Below are 21,252 nucleotides of genomic sequence, written 5' to 3' on the forward strand. Positions count from 1 at the left end.
CTGGCTCCTCCATCCATTAATGGGAAATGCATATGAACAAATAGAAGAATTACATCATATAATACAGCTGAAATACAATGTTATCATCTTCCCACTCTGAGCATTTCTCAGGATGGTTTATGTCCCAGCACTTAATTGTTTGCTATTGTTGGTGTACCAACACAATGCTATTAGCAACACAGAAGTCTCAGGCTTTCTGTTTAGATTGTCTTCATGTAGGCTAGCCAGAATTTAGATATTTGTAAACAGAATTCAGACAGTGGCCTTTCTTCACAATATAAAATTCAGATAAGTGTAACCGGTCATGGCCCAACTCTTGTTTATTAATTAAGGCTTTATAATACGGCACCATTTTTGGAAGCTGTGGATTATGCAAAGAGGAATACTAATTACATTCTGCATTTTCTGTAATAATGGGGCAGCGTTTTGGACAATGCAGTTTACCCAGACAATGCATCCAGCTCATAATGTAGTTTATTAACAAGGAGGCTTTGAATGTTTAATGGGAGACTGATACAGCCATGAAAGGGTGACATAAATAATATTCCTGGCCAGGCTGGGGCAGTGGCAATATGTTGCCTACTGTTAACCTCAAGAGGTCTCCAAATAGCTTTTATGTGTGCTTGCTCTATATTTGTTGACCATTTCTTGATACAAAGGAAGCCAAGTGACCTGAGAAAATCTATTTGGTAATTTCATTTTCCTAGTCTCTTAAAATTTCCTGAAGCTTTTAGAACAACAGACTTTTACATTTGCTTGGATTCTTTTTTTTTTAGTTTTCCCCAAGAATGGACATTTTTGTAATTATCAGCCTGGATTTCTTATAATGGCCATTGTGAGAATCAGAATAGGCTAACATTTTTTTCTGCCAAATTATTTTTTTTATTGAGCTGCAATTCCTGTACTATATTAACCCCTTTTAAAGTGTACAGTTCAGGGGCACCTGGGTGGCTCAGTTGGTTGAGTGTCCAACTCTTGGTTTCAGCTCAGGTCATGATCTCATGGGTTGTGGGATTGAGCCCCATGTAGGGTTCCATGCTCCACAGGGAATTTGCTTGAAACATTCTCTCCCTCTGCCCCTCCCTCCACTAGCTCGATTTCTGTCTCTCTAAAATAAATAAATAAATCTTTAAAAAGTATATAATTCAGTGGCATTCATATATTCACCAAGTTGTGGGACCATCAACCACTTTCTAATTCCAGAACATTGTCATCACCCCACAAAGAGACCCTGTACCCATTAGTGCTCATTACCCATTTTCCCCTCCTAGCCTGTGATGACCACTAATCTACTTTCTGTTACTATGGATTTGCCTATTCTGGACATCTCATATAAATGGAATCAGACAGTATGTGATCTTTTGTGACTGGCTTCTTTGACTAAGCACAATGGTTTCAAGGTTCATCCATGTTGTAGCATGTGTCAATGCCCCATTACTTTTTATTGCTCAGTAATATCTCATTATATGGATATACTTCATTTTATTTATCCATTCTTCAGTAGATGGACACTTAGATTACTTCTACTTTTTGGTTGTTATGAATAATGGCACTATGAAAATTTGTATACAAATTTTTGTGTGTCCATATATATATATATATATATATTATTATTATTATTATTTTTTTTTTTTTTTTCCTCTCTGGGGTATATACTTAGAAGAAGAATTGCTGGGTCATGTGGTAACTCTGTGTAACTCTTTGAGGAATTGCCATATTGTTTTCCAAAGCACCATTTTATATTCCTATCAACATTGAATGAGGCTTCAAATTTGTCCACATGGGTATGGAGTGGTATCTCATTCTAGAATTGATTTGCATTTCTCTATTGACTAATGATATTAAACACCTTTTCATGTGCTTATTGGCCATTTGTATATCTTCTCTGTGGGGCTACCATTTTTAACTCCTATTTTATAAATGAGAAAACAGAGGCACTGAAAAGAAATGAGATCTTAACCAGTTTTACTGCATGAGGTTATAGCTCAACAGTACTAGAATTTAAGTTTTCTAACTCAGTAATGCAAAAGCTTAGAGGTTCATCACCTAAGAAGGAAATAAACTCTAAGCTACTCGCATTTAGGTATAACTCTTTTATTTGCAAGTGACAGAAACTCAGCTCTAACTGTAGCTTAATGAAAGTCAGGGGATTTTGGCTTACCCATCTGAAAACTTAAGAGCTATTTTGCCTTCAGGAATGGATGGATCTAACTGCTCAAAGATGGCGTCAGAAATCTGTTCTCTCTCAGAAATTTCTCTCATCTCTTAGTACTGTCTCTATCAGATTGATATCATGCATAGGGAGGGTCTCTTTTTGTGGTAGTTAGATGGCCACCAGATACCAGCAGGATTTCTCTTTAACTCCTCTTTCTCAAGAGTTCCAATCCCAAATTTCAGGATTGAGTAGCATTGGACTGACTTGAATCAATGATTGACTCCCTGAATCATTCATCAAATGAAACACACTTACTGGTTACTTGCCCACTCTTGGTGTAGGGAATGACATTAGCTCCATCCACGCCATCTGGCTTCAGAGTTGGAAAGAGGAGGTGTCCCCCAGAGGAAAATCAGATTGCTGACACCACCACAATGAGGAATGTATGGGGTGGCAAGCCAAACTCACAGATGTCACTATACTACTCAGTCTTTTCCCTGGGCCTTGATTTATCATTTATCGGCCTCTTGTTGTCTGTGGATTTACCTTAAAAGGCACAGAGTCTCTGAAAAATCATGTTTGGTGGCTTACAGCTGAAGGATTAATCAACCAACCCACATTTATTTTTTTCAGTATTGAGGTTCATTTGTTTTAATAAATGCTAATAAGGTTGTTATAGTTGAAGGTGATTGGCTTTTCGCTGTAATTTTGTGTATGAGTTGTTCCAGATTGCTTTGGTTCAATGTTCGAGAAATGAAACAGCCCCTTGAATATAAATACAGCTATTTATTTATTTATTTAAATTAGTAATCCCTGCGAAGCCATTTACCCTTTTTATATTTCAGTATGTTTTACAAGGCACAACAAAAGCAGCCTCATCACATAGTAAATCTTTCATACAGGATTAAAATTTAATGTGTAAGGTAAATCTGGCATGGTCATTAAAATGGAGATATTTTTTCTTCTTTAGTTCTTCTTAACTCTTCAATTTTAGATACCTAGCTTTCCCCATTCTAAGTCATCCAGCTTCTAAAACACACAGACATTGAGAAGCGGCAAAAGTTACATATTGTTTTCTCTTATTTGACCCATAAAATTGGTGTGTATCTTATCCACATAATAGCATTTTCCATTCGCATACCAATTCTGTTTCTTCGACAAGATCTAGCTAGAGTGTTGGTTAAAGAGATTGCTAAAGTTGCATTCGGACTCAGCTGAAAAGAATGCTGTGATCAGTGAATGATGTCTGTCACAGGCCCAGGACATGAACGAGATGGCACTTGGAGCCTATGATTTTCCTCCCTACTTACATTTTGAAAGTAAGTTAGGACACTGAATGTTTGCAGGATTAGGACAAGTTGCCTTGATGATTCTGATCAACAGATGGCTTCTTTCACTGCCCAGATAAACTATCTTGCCTTGTCTTTACAGCTAAGTGTTTGAATCCGCAAGATTGCCTTAAGTACGGAGATTTGACTTCAACTTACTATTTTGATCTAGAAGTGCACCAAGTATAAGAATAAAAACTGCTAGCTCTACAAGATTAAGTAAATGGAGTGTTTATTCAATCAAAGTATGCATCTAATGTCTGCAGGGTGTCTAACACTCCACTAGGTCCTTAGAGTGTGTGAAGGTGATAGGAGACAGGGTCCTGAGCTTTAGAGATTTAGAATCTAGGTATTGGAGGAGCTGGAAGACTCACAAAGGGAGCCCAAATTGTATATACAAGGGCTGAAGGAATAAAACACTTTGATAATGACAAATGAAGAGTAGAGTGATCCAGGGAAGATTGTTTGAAGGAAGTATTTTCTTGAGCAAAGTCTTAAAGGATGTGATGAGTGTGGGCTGGCAGAAAGGATGGATGGTTGGAGTGGAGAGGACAGTAGTGAAAAAGGTTAAAAGCTACTGGCTGAAGGATGGCATAACTCAGAGTCCTCAATGTACCAGCCCACTTGATGTCTATTATACAATAATATAGAAATAGATTATATTGGAAAAATGGAAGATTTCATGCATAAATTAGAAAATAGCAGAAAATCTGGAGATTTAACATCAGTGCAGGTTTTCTTGCTTTCCTAATAAAACTGGATGATCTGACAACACTGGGCCTAAACTCCTAGTTGGCCACAAATGGCTGGAGGTGAGTATCAATTGCCTTAGTAGACAGAGCTTGCCAGTCTCCACCTCTCCCTGAATACTCCTGATGACACTGAGGTTAAAGGTCAGTCACCACTTAGCATCCTGTGTGCCCTATTGAGACTACTTCTTTATATCTATGTCTCCAAGAAAGTTTAGAAAATGAAAAATAAAGTTTGAGAAGTCTCTTACAAAAAAAGGGTGAGGCAGGGAGATAGTGTGTTTAATATGCAATCAAGTGTGCTGGTATCTCTTGTTCTTGTAAGAACATATATTTCCTTCTGTCCCAGTGCAATAGGCATGTGAATTGTACTTCTCCTGGGATTCACCAAAAGGAGCAGGTAGAGTTTAGTGAGAAGAGCATAGAGAAGGGCGGAGAATTCCTGTTTACCTGGAGTAGAAACCATTGTGTTTTTTTTTTTAAGATTTATTTATTCATGAGAGAGAGAGGGAGAGAAAGTGAAGAGGGGTAGGGGCAGAGGGAGAGGGAGAGAATATCAAGCAGACTCCTCACTAAACAAGGAGCCCAACTTGGGGCTTGATCCCATGACCCATGAGATCATGACTTGTGCCAAAACCAAGAGTCAGATGCTTAGCTGACTGAGCCACCCAGGCACCCCAGAAACCATTATTTTAATGATATTTTATCTGCAAAGACTTGATGAAAAGGCTTAAATGGCAAACTGAAGAATTTAGTTCTAACCTGTCTGAGAGGTTGGGTGTTGAGGATTAAGGGTCATTAAGGGTCAGACATATGGTTCGTGGAAATGTTAATGAGCATTTGAAGAAGTTAATGAATTTGCCAACAATGAGGTGACCAGAGTAATTGTCCCTATCTTTTTTTTTTTTTTTGAAAGGGTTACTTGAGGAAAAGATACAGTCAAGTTTGAGAAATAGTGCATTTCAGCAATGTATATGTATCTTGAAGTATTTTTGTGGTCAAGACCTAGAAATACGACATGGTTGGTAGCACAACCATGAATTTAGAGCTGGTGGGAGAATTTTAAAATTATCTAGGATAGATAAAATTCTAAAAGCTTGCCACAAGGTTTAAGTTCTGTTATGGAAAACAAAAGTGAGTTTTCCCTATTTGGTTTATAGACATAACATGCTCCTTTTTATTATGTTTTTATTAATCAAATGATTTGATCCAGGTTTCAATTTATAAAATGCATTTGGATAATATTCTTGTAATAGAGGAAATGTCCTTTGATCTCCTGGATGAGCTTTATTTTCTGAAGTCACATAGTAAATTATCTTTGCTTTCCTGTGATAGAGCTCCTGCCTCATTGACATTTTATATGATATAGTTTTCTGACCATCCCAAATATACAACAGCATCACAGTAGAGTCACTATCTGCCTCGATTGCTGTTAGCTGGATTAGTCTTATCGTAATTATGTCTTTGACATAGCTGCTCTGGCTTTTCTATCTCTTTCTTGTTTATCTCAGTTAAAATATATAAAAATGTATTAACAGTTCGATACCCTGGATTCTCTGGAGGGCTGAGCCCTATATTAAATTGTAGTTTCCTAAATATAGGGAGAGAGTAGAGGGACTTGGAACATTTCTGGTGCTGAGTTTTTATTATATTGTGAGCTTTCCTTCAACACTTTAAGAATCTGTCTTTCTCAATATGGGTAGAAGTGCGGAAACTTAAAGGAAATTGTTTTCTGCATTCTCTATAATGGTTTTTATTTAAGAATGATAAAGCAATACTTGCTAAGCCCAGACCAGTTCTGCAGCAGACAGTGCCGAAAATCCCAAGGGAGATTCAGGGATGTTTCCGTGTTGGGAGGAAATAAACTTCAAAATGTTATTTGGTATATAAAGTTATTATAAGTATATTGAAGACAGTTTGCCTAGTGTAAAAAAGACCCAACTTGAAGTTGGTCTAGCCATGCTTAACTCTTATATGTCTAGTTGCTTCTATTCTGAAACAATTTAGTGACACTATCAAGAGGACAAAGACAGACTGCATGGGGTTCAAGGCCTCACTCCCCTTCTTATGCAGGTCAATTAACCTTCTAGCATCTCCTTTTCCTTCTATACAGAATGGGAACAATAGTACTACCTACCTCATATGCTTTGGATTAAATAAATTAGTTGCCGTCTTTCTGGTGCTCAGAGTACTGTATAATGTAAGACTCAATAAATGGCAGCTGTTATCATGTATTCATTATTAGGGTCTCAGCTGGTATAGGGAAAGAGATTTCAACTTGAAGTGAGGACATCTGGATTTTCTGCCATAAAGCTATGGAACTTGGAAAAATCAATTCACTTCTTTGTATACTTTCTCCACTGAAAACTAACTAGAATTTCCTTACCAGCCATCCAGTTCTGGGAACAAAGTGAGTTAGTGAAAGCACAAGTTTCAGACATCTGGAGAAATGTTCCTCAAATCAAGTTGCTCTACAGACTTAGTTTTTTCAAAGCTATTTTTACTTGTATTTTTTCCTATAGACAAACAGGGAAAGGGTAGTTTTGAAAATTATATTATTGCTTAATTAATTTCTAATTCTCAGATTGGAAGTAATAGACTTCATATCTGGATTTCTAATCCAGTGCCAATTGACTCATTTCATCAATCACTTAGTCACTAATGCAGTTTTTAGAGTGTTGACAATACCTTTTCGGCCATCAGATCAGTCTTGAGTGATGAGACTTCTAACTCTCTGTTGGGTTAGAAGGGGAGACCAATCCTTTGTTGTCAGCTTCCTGGCCAGAACTGGGAATGTCACTGGCTGGTGATAGATTTTGGCTTATTTTTGGGTGTTTTGCATATATGCTTACCTAATATTTGTTAGAAATTGTTACCAAGCATTCTTTGGTCCTCACTTTCCAGTGCTGTTTCTTCCCTCAATTTGTTATCCTTTTTCCTGCTAACTCTGTGACCTAAGGAGAATCACTTTATGTTGGTGAGCCTCCCCCTCAGTATAACTATCTGTAAGATAGAGTTTTCATGGTGTTGGTGAGAAGATCTTATCAGGTAAAGCATGTGACGTACTTACAAGTTAATGCATGCTAAATGCAAACATAATGCCTGGCACATACTAAGTACTAAATAGCTGTTATTACTATTAGTAGTAGTAGTGTATCAGTTAATAGTAGTATTACTAATCAGCTAATAATTGTAGTGCTACTTCCTGAAATTGGGGAATATTAAGTATATTCCTAAAGTAGAAAAAAAAACAAATGAATAAGCTTAAAAGAAAGGTTCTAAGGCTATTGGTCATATACCTAGATTCTATATACTGGGGACTGTTTAATAACTTGTATACATCCAAACTATCTGTGGTAGTGATTCAAAAGATGCCACAGGATAACTGGACATTCACAAACAAAAGAATGAAGTTGGACCCCTACCTCACACCATGTACAAAAATTAATTCACAATGGGTTAAAGACCTAAACGGAAGAAGTAACACTATCAAACTCTTAGACAAAAGCATAGGCATAAATCTTCATGACCTTGGGTTAGGCAATGGTTTCTTGGCTATGATACCAAAAGTACAGCAACATAAGAAAAAATAAACATTTTGAACATCGCAAAAATTTAAAACTCTCATTCTTCAAATAACATCATCAAGAAAATAAAAACACAACTCATAGAATGGAAAAATTTTCTTGCAAATCATATATCTGCTGAGGGACTTATTTCCAAAATACGTAAAGAATTCCTACAGCTCAGTAGCAAAAGGACAAATAGCCCAATTAAAAAGGGGCAAAGGATCCAAAGAGCATTTACTTAAGGAAGGTATACAAAAGGAAATGAGCCCATGACAAGACTCTCAGCACCATCAGCCATCAGGGAAAGGCAAGTCAAAACCACAATGAGAAACCTCCTCAGATGCACTAGGATGACTGTAATCAAAAAGATAACAAGGATTAGTGAGGATATGCAGAAACTGGAACTCTCATACACTGTTAGTAGGAAGTAAAATGGTGCAGCTGCTTTGGAAAACAGACTTTTCTTAAAATGTTTAGCATAAATATGACTCAGCAATTCTACTCTTAGGTATCCATGTGGAAATGAAAGCATGTGTGCACACAAAACCTTGTACACAATGGTTCGCAGCAACATTGTTCATAACAGCCCCAAAGTGGAAATAACCCAAATGTCCATTTTATGATGAATGGATAAATAAAATGTGGTATATTCACACAATGGGATATTATTCAGCAATAAAAAGAAATAAAGTACTGATAACATGTTACATGGTAGACGAATCTTGAAAACAATATGCTAAATGAAGAAGCCCATTGCAAAAGACCACATTTTGTTTGATTCCATTTATACAAAATCTCTAGAATAAACAAATGCATAGAGACAGAAAAATAGCTTAGTGGTTGCTCAGGGGTCGGGGGCTGGGAGGAAATGAGTAGTAACTGTTAATGGGTAGGAGGTTTCTTTATGGGGTGATGAAATGTTCTAACACTGATAGTGGTGATGGTTGCACAACTTTGTGAATATATGTCAAACCATTGCACTGTATCCTTTAAGTGGGTTAATTGAATGGTGTGTGAATTATATCTGAGGAAAAAATCTATTATAAAGACAAACAGAAAAGAGATGCCACAGAGCTTATTTGCTGTGGAATAAACTTGAGGTATCCCAGAATAAGTGCTTTCCTGGTCGCTACCATGTAAGTTCCTTGAGGACTTTGTTTCAGTCCCTGTTAGAAATCCCGTGTCTGGAAATAGAGGCACCCAATAAAATATTTGTTGAAGTTTGTGACTGTGCTGGTGGTCACTAGTACTACTCCACATACCCTAATTCTCTGGAAGAACGAGTAGGACTCAGAAGTTGTTATACTCATGAGTATGGTTCACTACAGTGACAGGATACAAAGTAAATGAGCACAGGGAGAAGGTGCATGGTATAAAGTGTGGAGGAAATCAGGCACAAACTTCTGAGAGCCACACAGATTGTGTTTAATTTCTCCAGCAGTGAGCTGCATGGAATCAGGTACCAAGGAAGCTCATTAGAGGCTCTGCATAAAGTTTGTCCTGGGGGCTGATCTGCCTAACACCTCCCCAAATTCTAGACTCTTAGGAGATAAACGGCCATTCAGCATAAACAACATTATTTGTATAAACAAGGAATGGTGGCTACTCCCATCATTTAGAAGGGTTTTATATCAGTGCAGGGAACTATCTACCAGCCCAAATTCCCAGTTGCCAGCCAAAGGCCAAACTTTACAAGCAAGCCTTTCTAAGGATAGGCTGCTCTGTTAATTCTATCCTGCACAGTGAACAGAAGGGAGCCAGGTTCTAAATTTCCATGTGATCTGTAGCAAGCCTGTACGTGCAAAAAGTACTGGGAAGAAGACTCAGTGTGCCCTCAGAAGGGTGTTGCCTTGTGCGCAACTGCCAACTCAATGCATGGTCATCTCTAATGAGAAGAACAGTCTAGAGGTTGGCCTGTATGTATTTTCAACTCATTTTTGTTCCTGGATGCCCAAAACAGGTGAATTAAAGCCTGAGAGTAATGGTTCTTAAGCAGGATGATTTTGTCCCCCAGAGGATGTTGGTCATGTCTAGAGACATTTTCGGTTGTTACAGCTGGGGTGGGGGTGCTGCTAGCATCTGTGCAGTAGAAGCTAGAGATGCTGCTAAACATCTTACAATGCACAGAACAGCCCTTCACAACAAAGAATTACCTGGGCCACAATGTCAACAGTGCCAAAGTTGAAAGCCCTCACTTAGAGAAGATTTATAGTGGACAGCAGAGCCTAAGATAGTTATCCATAAATTTATAGGACGGAGTAAGGCAAGGAAGGTAATCAGGCTTACTGCCTTTTCTACCCACCCCAACGCACTTTCCTTTTTCTTATTTCTTGAGATCAGTGCCCTGAAAATTATGAATTCTTTTTCTATTCTGTGTCTACTGGTAAAGGACTCTGGATGGGGGGAAAGAAGGCACTTCCTTCTCTCAGTATGGTGGCTTTGATTTTAGGGTTTCAGATCTGTTGCTGTAGATGTGTTGCCCAGTCACTAACTCTGAAGGAATGTGTGAGGATAGAAATGCCAGCCTTCATGTTTTCACGTTGAATTCCTAAAAGCTGAGAGTCATTCCTCACCACGTCATCTATGAGCCCTTCCTATTTACCTCTGCTGTTTATAGCCTCATTTCCTTCCTTGTCTTTTCATAATATCTTTCCAAGTGGAAGCTAATGTGAATTTTGGTGCTTTCCAACTCCTCACTGGTATGTCTAACACCATGAGATTGAATTAATTTGAACTATTAAGCATGAAGTACATATTACCATGGAGCTCATTCCAGATGTATTATTGTTAGCTTAATTGTTATGGCTAATCATTGATTGTGGTTTTTCTGGGTTCTGAAATAATAATAATAATAATAATAATACTCTTTATTATAGTGCCTTTCATTTGAGAATCTTAAAAAGCCTACATCCTGGAACCACTTATTGTAAAATTGTCATTATCTGTGTATTCTCATTTGGCAAAGTTTGAGGAGGAATATGCCAGTGTATGGTTTAAAAAGACAAGAAGAATTTATATTCATGAATCATGCTTTTTTTTTTTTCAATTTACCAGCATGGAGAAATAGGAGGGGGAATTTAGCCCACTGGGATATTATTTCCAGAGAGCAATCCTGTGCCTTTTATAACAATTTCATGGCCTTTATGTTCACTTAGTATCACCTCTGACTTGGTAGGTTTTAATTTTAAATGGTTCTCAGATTGTTTGAGGGTTGCATTCTGCTTTGGCCATTTAGGTGTGCATATGTGTGTGTGATTGTGTGTGTGTGTATGTGTGTGTGTGTGTGTTTTAAGGCCTTAAAAGAGATAAAGGTTCTTTGGATCACTTACATCACATTTTGAAAAGTTCGAAATGAGTGAGAAACAGCACAATCTGTCGTACTTAAATGTATATTTACATACACAGAACATCAGTCATTGGGAAGAGGAGGACAGTGAAAGTACAGTTTGGTCTCTTGATGATCCAAATACTTAAACAGTGAAGGAGATGGGGTAAGTTCAAGTGGCTCCCAGCCTACCTATTTTAGTCTGGATGAACAGTCTGGAGGTCTAAACTTTTTTATCGGTTGAAATTAATTGCTCCCATAAAACAATTGCTTCAACATAACTATGGCAGGTTTCTAATGGAATCCTGATGAGTTTTGTTAAATCAACACTGAACCCTAAGGACTGGAATCATCTTCGTGTGCTACCACACCTCCTCCCAGCAGTAGTTCAAGCAACTCAGTTTTCCCCAGAAGGGTTTCAGTTTGGCTTCGGTGATACGTGGAGAGTTTCCACCATCTGGCTGCTGTCAAGGGGCCCAAGAGAAGTGAATTGCCGGACTGCTGCTACACGGATTCTTTTTGTTGTCCCTTTCCACGGGAGAAGGGAGGCCATGGACTCATGCCATGAATAATGAGGACTCTTCTTGTTACTCAGCATGCATTCCTCTGAAGGCTGGGAGGCCACAGTGGGAGAAAGGGTAAAAGGTTCTCTCCCGTGGTGACACATTGGAATCCCCTTTGGAGCTTTAAACCCCTCAGGTGCCTGGGTCCCACCCTCCGAGATTCTGATCTAATTGGTTTAGGAAAGAACCTGCCCATTGAAATGTTTAATAGTTGCCCAGGTGATTCTAGTTGTTAGACACATTGTGCTCTGCTTGGTGTCTAGTTTTTAGCAGAACTACTATTCAAAATACATAACAACCGGTACAGTCCTATGTTCTTGCTCTCTACCAGGCATTGTGCTGAATGCTTTACAGGTATCAGTCTCTTTTATTGTCACAATAACCACATCAGTGAAGATTCATGAATTCATACATTCACTTATTCAACAAATACTTAACGGGGCACAGCCATGGGCCAGGCAGTGTGTTGGTTGTTGGGGAGGAGGGTCAGGGGATATTTTCAGGGTTGATGACATTTGAAGTGACATTGGAAGACTGAGGAGGAGTTAGCTGGGCACAAGGGGAGGAAAGCACTGTAGGCAGGGAGGATGGCTTTTGCAAATGTATTGAGAAGGAGGATGGTCAGTTCAAGGAATGAAAGAAAACCAGTACTCCTGGAGCAAAGGAAGCCAACAGGAGTGCAATGCAAGATAAGACATAGAAATGGACAGATCCTCCTTGGCAGAGGTTGTAGGTTTGAGGCCAAATGGAAGTCTGATCATTTGTTTTTCCCAGAAGATTTCTGGTCACAGTAGGGACAACAGATAAGAGGAAAGCAAGAGCGGGTGCATTGTCATGAGCTGGGTGGCCTTTGCTCTAGACAGGGACAGAATGAGAATGATTTGGACTAAGGCGGTGAAGGGAGGGAGGTGAGCATACTGGAATGACACTTAGATGGTGAAATTCTTAGGGTTTGAAGATGGATTCCAAGGGCAGGAGAGGAAAATGCCTGCCATTTCCAATGTTACTACTACTTACTATTATTACTTCAAATCTTCACACGAGCCCATGAGAATTAGAGTAGTGCTTCTTGGGCTTTAATGTGTGTGGGAATCACCTGAGGATCTTGTTAAAATGCAGACTCTGATGCAGTAGGTTTGCAGTGGGACCTGCGATTGTGCTTCCTGGGCTTTAACTGCTGCCCGGGGTGGTCCACAAACCACACTTTGAGAACCAAGGGCTTAGAGGGTGGTGTAACTTACTCAGTTCGAGGTGGAGTGGAGCCTGTGCTTTTAACCATGTCTGTCTGCCTCCAACGCCCAGGATCTTACTCACAAACTCTATGGCTTCTGAAAGATGGATGTGTTGGTGTAAAAAGTCAGTTGGAGACAACTTGGGAAGGTTGTATAACAGACTAAGACATGTGGATTTTTATCTGGAGACAATCAGCAGCCATTGAAAATGTGTAAGCAGAGAAGGGTCCAATCAGAAAGCTTATATTACAGTTTGTGGATGTATTTCCTTGAGTATTTTGTTAGTTCTTTTTGGTATAGAATAGATCTCTTAGGTCAAATTGAAGTGCAGTTAGAAAAAAAAAAACAACTAGGGGTCTGAACTTCGTAAGTAATAGGGGTGGTTTATTAGAGCATCTACTCTGTAATGAGGGTAATAATTGGCTCTTACTTAATGTTTCCTGCCCAATCATCCCAAGGCACTTCACTAATAAGTGGCATCTTTCTTCAGAGCTGAAGAAGCCGATGGAGAGAGGCTGAGGGACCTGGTGTAGCGGGGCTGTCTGTTGGGCATGGTCACTATTTCTGTGACATCTAGAGTTTCCTACCACAGTTTAGGTGCATACCTGAACATTCGTTTGTCTTAACTGCTTGATCTGTCTGTGTCAGTACCTCCTGAATGTGTCCCAGACACTGCTAGCCTAGTTAGAAGCTAAATGAAAAGAAAAAGAAATGTCAAACCTCTGGAAAATGCCACATGTGTTATCTCCTTCTTGCAAAGGTATAATTCACATCCACCCAGAAGGGCTCTGAGAAGTCCCACAGTAAAAGAAGTGTTTAACTCATATAACTCAGTGGTTTCCCAAACTAATTTGACCTGAGACTTGCCCTCAATTCTTTCCTCCCTCCTAATTCTTGACATTCCATTAAACAGTTGTTCTTTCTGGTGGAGTTTATGAGATGCTGGTTTGTACTTACAGATAACTATGGTCTTTGACACATCGATATCACTTACCTGGGCCTGTGTACTTTTCTTGAGTGGCTGGAAGATTTGGTGTTTTGGCAGCTAGGACAGCAGAGTAGCCTGGTTTTTATTTGCTTTTACTGAAGTCCAGTGCCCTTACAATGGTTAAAATTACTTCAGGAGTTAGTTGGAAGGAAAAATCACTGACTTATCTGCATGCTTCCCTGTTATCTGGAAGAGGTGAGTTGTGCTTTTGTTTCTGTGTGTTTGGTTCTATTTTGGCAGCCATAGGCTCTTCCTTCCCACTCTGTTTCGTGTAAAAGATCCCAGAAATAGGAACATTGCCAGCTATGACATTTACATTGAGTCATTTTTTAATGTTAATTACATAACATGAAACTTAAATGGTTTTTAAAAATCTGAGTTAATTTGGTAATTTGAAAGTAAATTAAGTTTGTCTTTTGCCTGAAGGATCTGAGGGTCTTGAATAAGATGAAAAACAAAAACCCTTTAAAAAAATAGACTATGTATAATTAGTATTCATATGAAACCTGAAAATTCTGGCTAAATAAATTTCAAGATGTTGGTGGAATAACATGCAAGGTAAGATCTAATATCCTACTAAGAATGAAAACAAATGTAATAATAGAGTAGGATACAAAGTTGTATTTAAAAAAATTATTGGGTATTTTAGAAGATGAATTTAGGTACTGAATAGCCTGTCTAAACGATAGCCGAGTTTCCTCAGCCAGTATGTCTGTCGTCTTCAACTTTCACAGGATTGGTTTCTTAATTAGCAATAATCGCTCCTTGGATAAACCTCATTGGCTACGATACTGCCATGCGCAAAGCTAGGATTGGTTTCTTATAGACGGCGTTAGCAACCTTAGTCTAGAAAATGTCTTTGCATTTTGCTGGGCATCAGAACTGGCTGTGAAGCTCCTTGGAAATACATCTACCTAAGAGATTCTGATTAGGCAGGTCTAACATGGAATACAGAAATCTGTATTTTCAACCCCAAGACATTTAATTCTGAGGCACAATAAAGTTAGAACTGCTCTAGAATACTCTTTCAAGTTCTGTTATATGCAAGCTTCACGCAATCCGTTAAAAATGCAGTTCCAAACCACAACCTCCAACAATTGTATACCTTTGTGAAAGATGTGCAGAACTTAACCTACACTGCTATTCCAGTTGCCCTGCCTCATCCTCACATATGCTCCTCTAGCGAGCCCATGGTGGGTTTCAGGAATGAGTATTTTTAACAAGCACTCTACATGATTCTGATGCAAGTGATTCAAGAATCATTATTTTGAGAATCACTGCTCTAGAAACGTGATTGAAAATAGGTTCCGTAGATGATCTGTTAAATGAGGTGCATTCCATGTGCTGCTGCTGGATCTGGAGCCAAGAGAAGCACAGGGTCTTTGCCTATGAGTAGGTTGAATAGGTTCTCCTCAGCTTTGACTCCATGGAGGTGGCATTGCGGCTGCACACATGAATTTGATCTTGAGAGGGGACTGAGTGGTTTTCAGTACTAAGGACAGAGTAGTGAACATTGCAGGAAAATGCAGATCTACCACCTGACACTCATGAATTAGTTAACATTCCCAGGGGATGAGCTGTAAAATGGTGCTGAGAACTTTCCTCTTTGTCTCCAACTAATTGTCTTTTGTCAGACCCAGATTTTGAGTCTAGAATAGCAATTCTCCAAGTATGCTTCATGGATGCCTATGGGGTCCTGAAACTTCATTAGGGTGTCTGCAAGGTAATAACTATATTATCATAAAATTAAGTGGTTATTTGTCTTTCTGTGTTGACATTTGTATTGATAGTACAAAAGCAATGGCAGATAAAACTGCTTGAATCTAGCACTGCAGCACTGTACCATTGGTCTTTTATTCTTTACCAACATAACTTATGGTTAAAAAGTTCACTTAAGAATAAACTTGATGAAACAGTAAAAATTATTAATTTACTTAAGTTTTGACTCTCAAGTGCACCTTTTTTAAATTAGCGAAATAGGAAATATGAATAAAGAAGTGCCATTGCTTGCTGAAGTGTCACAGTTGTTTGAGAAAAAGCACTTGTGTCACTGTTTCACTTGTAAGTGGAACCAACTGCTTTTATATGGAACACTATTTTTTACTTGAAAGAACAAATGACAGGTGAAATATAGGTATTCAGACCTCGATATTTGATAGGCATTTTCTCAAAAATGCAGATACTGAGCCTGTCACTTTAAGTAAACCATTGGACAGTATTTGTTGCCAATGATAAAACTCACGATTTCAAGCAAAAATTAGAATTTTGGAAAACTTGTATCTGCCACCATGAGCTTGACAGCTTTCCAATACTTAAAAGACTTTTCTGATGAGATCGATGGTGATATTAACAGATATGATTCTTTTTTTAATATCATATAATGAAATGTGTCAGCATTTGGAAGATCTGCATAATTCAGTGAGCGAATATTTTCCACCAGAGCAATGCATGTGTCTAGGAAATTTTGTATGGGGAAAGGGTCCATTTCAAGTACAACACAGACCATAGATTTTTCACATAATAGAACACTAAAAGTTTATTGATACAGTTTTAGATCCCACTTTACAACTATTAAAGAAACAACCATTTATCAAGTTTTTAAAAATGTTTAGCAGCACCAAAGGCAATTGTACTTTGTTTCTCAGTCAGACCAGAAATGGAAATGGCTTTCCCCCACAAAGTTTAACAATATTAACAGCCCAACCTCAAATTGTATATAAATTTTTTGAATGAAAATCCTGACATTATTTGATTAATCCTTTTTAACCTCTCAGATTTTTTTTTCACTAGTACTTACAATAGATGTTCATTACATTGTGTAATCCACAAGCTTAAAACAGGTAATGGAAAAGAAAAATAATTAACTTGTCTGTTTTGCAAATAGAGTTGAAAAATAAATAGTGGTGGAAGCTATATGATGTTTGGAGAAACACTGTGAACATATTTTCCAAGACGTACTTTCAATTATTTGCTGTTAGGCATTCTGTTATAAATATTTCAAACATCTTTATTTCCGTGACATCAATTAGCATCTATATTTATATTGTCCTCCTTTAAGGAGATTTAGTCTACTAAATCAAGAAATGATTTGGCCACTCCCAACTCTATACCAATCCATAACTACAAGAGACCCACAAGATAAGCTTAGAATTTCCTTTCTTTCTATTACTTTATTCTCAGACATTTTAAATGTTAATTGTCCCAAAACTGCTCCCCAAATCATTTATCAAACAAGGTTAAGTTGATTAAATCTGCTGCAGTAAGGGGGAACACCTTTACTCAGTAATGTCTCAGGAACCTCAGGTCAGGAGCAGATGTTTCTAAGATTTTTGGATCTGAACTCACTTGGTTTAAGGTAGATCTTTCAGTGTGGTGCTCTGACTGGGATTTGGCTAAATTCATGATACAATATTTTGGGGTTGGTGGACACAGTGAAGTGAGGGTCTTGAAATGAGCCTTGATACCTAAACAGTTGTTTGTTCTGTAAGCTATTTGAGCCAGTGGGCTGTCTAGTGTCCTATGCATGGGCTGTTTACCCAGATAAGGAAAGTATTTGCTTTGATAAATTGTTTTTCAGGAATTTCCGGAAGAACACAGTGAACTTATTTATTGGTTCCATCCTTTTCTTCCTGGGCAATAACTTTTTGGAACATATATTAAAGTCATGTTGGCATGGGAGGCCTCAGTTGTCATAAATACAATGGGCAAATTCCTAGAGATTTTTTGGAAGGAATGGTGGGGAGTGGTGGCAAACTTCTCTTAGTTCTTAGAAACCTAGAAATACAAAGCAAAATTGTAATTGCTTATTCTTGGGCCAACTTCATTTGTCATATTTCTCATTTCATACCCCAAACTTGACAGATATTACAAGGTTCAGAATACCAAAAGCTACCCAAACACATGAAAATAACTCAGGATATCCCATCTTCCCTGGAATGCCATTGTCTCCCCTATTTTTAGCAAAACTCTACCAACCCTTCAAATCATTTACTCTCAGCCCCTAAAATCCAGATTTTGATTATCTTCTCCTCAGTAGCTCTATAATGCCCTTGCCTCTTTGTCACTGAATCTTTATACTTCATTATCATTGTTGCTATCTCTTTCCAAGTAGATTTTGAACTCCTCAAGGCAGAATTGTGTTCTTTTTATCATTAAACCCCTAGAATCTAACACAATTGTAAGTTCTCAATAAATGCTTATTCAGTACATGAATGAATGAAGTCCACAGATAGATGAATGGGTAGATGGGTGGATGGATGGACAGATGGTTGGATGGATTTATGTAGAATTTATGTAGGATATTTTTTTTTAAGTTTTGTTTTGGAGGAGTGGAGGAAGGATGTGGTTTCTGGAATTCTATGGCTGATTGTACATGTAGATCCATTTCTTAACCTCCTTTTCAATCAACCAATATTTATTAACTACATTTTATAGGCCAAGGATTGTGCTAGCTGCTAGCTTTAAAAAGGTAGGCAAGGTCAGTGGATATCTGCCATATTGGAGAAAACACTTTCTCACTGTAGTCATTTGCCCAACATAATTACTACCAGAACTGTCCGCACTATCACAACCACCACTACCACCGTTACAACCATCATCATCATTATTATCACAACGACAAAGTCTACCACCACCACAACTACAGTTAGCATCGACACCAGTAGTCAGGGAACTGAGGACAATCTCGTAAGATTTCTGCGACCCAGGAAATATTGCCTAAAGCAGGGTTTCTTAAACTTCACCATGCACACAAATCTGATGCATTTGTCTGTGTTAAGCCCTGAGAGTCTTCATTTTCAGCCAACAGTGATATGATGCTGATGTTATTGATCCAGGAGGCACACTTCAAGCAGGAAGGATTGAGAATATAGTCCAGAGCCTCAGAGCTCTCCATTTCAGGGGATACCATGCTAAAGCTGACTAAAACCTTTAAGAGATTATGATCATGAATAGGGACAGAATGGGCGAGGGAAGTACTTGGGAATTTGAAATGAAATTCAGACTCCTGAGAAAGAGAAGGAGATTTCTCTTATTGTAAAGCTGTATTGCCCAACATCTAGTATGAGATCATCAGGCCGTGTAACATGACCTATTCACAGTTTCCAGGAATTAGGACACGGACATCTTGGGGAGGAACATTATTCAGCCTATCACAATTTACCCTGTGGTTTCCAAGGTGCCCACATCCCTCAAGTGTCAACCCATTACACAATTAATATAATGACACTATATTGGGATAAAATGTCCTTCATTTTATAATGATTTATTTATTTATGTGAAAGAGAGAGAACAAGAGTAGGAGGGTCAGAGGGAGAGAAAATCTCAAGCAGACTCTGTGCTGAGCGTAGGGCCTGATGCGGGGCTTGATCTCACGACTCTGAGATCATGACCTGAGCTGAAACTAAAAGTCAGATGCTTAGCTGACTGAGCCACCCAGGTGCCCCCAATACTCCCTTAATTTTAATTGACATTTATTTTAAGGTAATTGCTTTTCTCTCTAGCAAACAAAAATCAGACTGTTGAAAGATGGAAGATGAGATAGGGTGGAAGAGGAAAATAAATTTTTATTTTGGATTTTGAGTTTAGGCTTTTCCAAAGATCATGGACTAGAACCATCTCCAGTTTTCTCCACAATGTTGAGATATTTTATTATAGATGTTTCCCTCTTAAATCCAAGATTATGTGACATCCTGGCAGGTCCTGAGCTTGTGAACTCTTACAGAGGAATCGATATGTGTCCTTTTAAACGTATAGGAGCCATATCAGTTAAAAAACCTGGAATCACCAAACCATCCGAGTAAACCTTTCAAATTCAAAGAAAAGACACTGTTCCTCCAATGTTTAGTCGATTATAATTCCAGCTACTATTAACTTTAGGTTACACTTTGTGTTTCAACAGCTTATTTTATGTGTTGCTTGTATTTCCTTCTTTTAAAAATCTCCCTTTGTCCTCCAATTCCACTTATATTGTCTTTTAGTTCTAATCCTCCATGGCTTTGTTCTCTTATTCATTTACTGGGTTGTCATATGAATTTTTGTTACTAAAAAAGCCTACAAGTATACTTGGATCTGAGCTAATGGCTTTTCTAGTTTAGCTATATAGAAAAATATTAGCAAAGGCAAAAATAATGTTGAGTAGAATAACTTTTCCTTAAAAAAAATATTGGCAGACGGGAAGGTGTTTTTTTCCCCCCCACATGCTTAATGTTTCTTTCAGGTTTATTGAGAGAATTGACATACATGACTGTGTATGTTTAAGGCATATGCATGATGATTTGATTTACATATATTGTGAAATGATTACCACAACAGGTTCAGCTAGCATGCATTTTCTCTTTGTGATAAGAATTCTTAGGATTGCGTAGAGCACTGGGTGTTATGCACAAACAATGAATCATGGAACACTACATCAAAAACAAATGATGTAATGTATGGTGATTAACATAACAATAAAAAATTAAAGAAAAAAAGAATTCTTAGGATTTACTTTCTTAACAACCTTCCTATGGATCATACAGCAGTGTTATAGTCATCACATTGTACATTATATCCCTAGTATTTATTTACCTTATAACTGGTATTTTGTACCCTTTTGACTATTTTCCTTCAATCCCCCCCTTTCCCAACCCCTGCCTCTGTTAACCACAGTTTGATCTCTTTTTTTATGAGATTTTTTTTTTTTTTTAGATTCCACGTATAAGTGAGATCATACAGTATTTGTCCTTCTCTGTCTGATGTATTTCACTTAGCATAATACCTTCAGAGTCCATCTAGTTCTCACAAATAATACGATTTCCTCATTTGTTATGGCCAAATAATATTCCATTGTGTGTGTGTGTGTGTGTGTGTGTGTGTGTGTTTGTATCTCACAACTTCCTTATCTATTCATCCACTGGTGGACACCTAGGTTGTTTCCATGTCTTGGCTGTTCTAAATAATGCTGCTGTGAACATGAGGGTACAGATATCTTTTTGAGTTAGTGTTTTTGATGCCTTTGGATATATTCCCAGAAGTATAATTGCTGGACTATATGATAGTTCTTTTTTTAATTTTTTGAGGATCCTCTATACTTTGTTTTGTAGTAACTGTACCAATTTACAATCCCACCAACACTGCACAAGGGTTCCCTTTTGTCCATATCCACACCAGCATTTATCTCTTGTCTTTTTGATGATGGCCATTTTAACAGGTGTGAGGTGATATCTCACTGTAGTTTTAATTTGCATTTTCCCAATGACTAGTGATGTTGAGCATCTTTTCATGGGCTTGTTGGCTTTTTGTATATCTTCTTTGGAGAAATGTCTCTTCAGGTTCTTTGTCTATTTTTTTATTTGTTCTTTTTC

The 21,252-nt window shown here is 38.0% G+C and overlaps 1 protein-coding gene and 1 pseudogene across 3 annotated transcripts in view; one reads left to right on the top strand and one right to left on the bottom strand.

The window, feature by feature from the left end:
- FHIT (fragile histidine triad diadenosine triphosphatase) overlaps positions 1 to 21,252 on the top strand; it is a 1,452,058-nt gene that overhangs the window by 475,986 nt on the left and 954,820 nt on the right. The gene's annotated exons all lie outside the window — the stretch shown is intronic.
- Positions 14,521 to 14,717, bottom strand: LOC114214696 (U4 spliceosomal RNA; annotated as a pseudogene).

The sequence above is a fragment of the Eumetopias jubatus genome, unplaced genomic scaffold (genome assembly GCF_037043125.1).
Source record: "Eumetopias jubatus isolate StellerSeaLion01/CBP00866 unplaced genomic scaffold, mEumJub1_p1.0 scaffold_1, whole genome shotgun sequence".
Lineage (NCBI taxonomy): Eukaryota > Metazoa > Chordata > Mammalia > Carnivora > Otariidae > Eumetopias > Eumetopias jubatus.